The following is a 1,757-nucleotide window of genomic DNA, read 5'->3' as shown; positions in this document are numbered from 1 at the left end:
GTAGAATGTACTTTACCCACGTTGTTTTGGGATTTCGAAACTCTCGTATTTATTTTATTTAATAGAAAAAAAATACTCTCGTATTTATTTTATTTAATAGAAAAAAATATATATTTTAATTCATTCCAAAACCAGTTCGTGTTTCTGCATATTAGTTTGTAGGCGGGAGACGCCGACTTAGATCGGTTTACCTTGTTTGAATAGATCTTGACTTTATACCTAACTACGAGCGTCTAAATGAAGTAAAGTTGTAATTTGATTTGTGTGAAGCTGATGTATATATTTATAGAAAAGTTTTGAGTCAAAGGTCTTTTATAAAAGAATTCACGAGGATAGTTAGATTAGAACAGTTTCAACTTGTAGTAATAGTTAGGTTATATATCCATAATTATCCTTTAGAGATCTCACTATTTTTTTATTTAACTTTTTATATATTCTTTTTTATTTTTGAAATCATTTTCATTTGTAAGACAATACAGACAAAGATTTAACATCATAAATACAAAAACAAAAGTATTTCATTTGTATCAATTTTTCATGACATTCACATTGATACTTTTACACACCTTCATGCAGTGGCGTAGCGCCCGTGCATGCTTGCATACTCAAGCATGCAAAAATTAATCTGACTTACATTTTTGAACAGTCAGAAAAAAACACAACATTTGAATACACGTGACGCTGCAGAATATAAATTATGTATGAATACATATGATATGCCCAACTGTATGCCTAACATAACTTTGTGCACATTTGAAAGACTTGAAGATTGACCATTCTGGAAATTTATCAGAATAGTCTATAATTTCCGGTTACCAAGTTGTTAAATATGTTTGAATTTTGTCGAAGACAATATTAGACTAAATTAAGAAGAAGACTTCTTCACCAAAATCCCTCAAGCAATTGTGGATTTTGAATCGGGAAACACTTACGAATACCAAAATAAACAACATCGCATGAAAAGTTAGAAATATTCTAAAAACATATAATTATCTTAAAAATGATAGCAAAATAACTTAATTAAAGCAATTGCAACATGTTCTTGACCTTAGTAACGAAAAAGTGAATTGATCAATTTGGTTCATTTCCCGCCCCGTTAAAACGCGTGTTAATCCGTGATTTCTGGTGTCACGAAATAGTTGACTTTTATTTTTGTCGAATATGAACAGATTTTTGATTTAGAAAAGAATTTTTGTTGTTGTAATTGTTAGAAATAGAACAGAATAAGTAGAAAAATAGGTCATTAATACAATTTTTTTTTTATTGAGGTGGTCGAGGACTGGTCCCTTCTTACGCAATTTCCACCATTTTGACAGTGGTCTTTGACTCGCTGTCATAAACAAACCAACACGTAAACTTAATTATAATTTTGTTTAAAATATTCTCCATAAGTTTTTCATCAGTTAAAATAACTCAAAATTCTTCCATTACTTACTAATTTAATATTTACACCCGAATCCGTGTTTTTTGTTCGAGCACTTGTCACGGGAGTCTAGTATGTATACAATGTATATAGTTTTGCATGGTTATCACCTAAATATCGTGACCTCCATTTAACCATTGGTATATACGTTAAAAGTTACCAAAGAAGTAAAATGGTTACTACATTGAAACAATTTCCCGTTAGCTTCTGGGGGGCTTCCCCCACACCCCCTACCGGCGCTTCGCCCCTGGACCCTGAGCAGGGGGCGATAGCCCCCTGCACCCCCAGGCATGCAGGCCTATACAGACCTAGCTACGCCGCTGTCATGTACACA

The sequence above is a fragment of the Argopecten irradians genome, chromosome 12 (assembly GCF_041381155.1).
Source record: "Argopecten irradians isolate NY chromosome 12, Ai_NY, whole genome shotgun sequence".
Lineage (NCBI taxonomy): Eukaryota > Metazoa > Mollusca > Bivalvia > Pectinida > Pectinidae > Argopecten > Argopecten irradians.
This window is presented reverse-complemented; position numbering follows the sequence as displayed.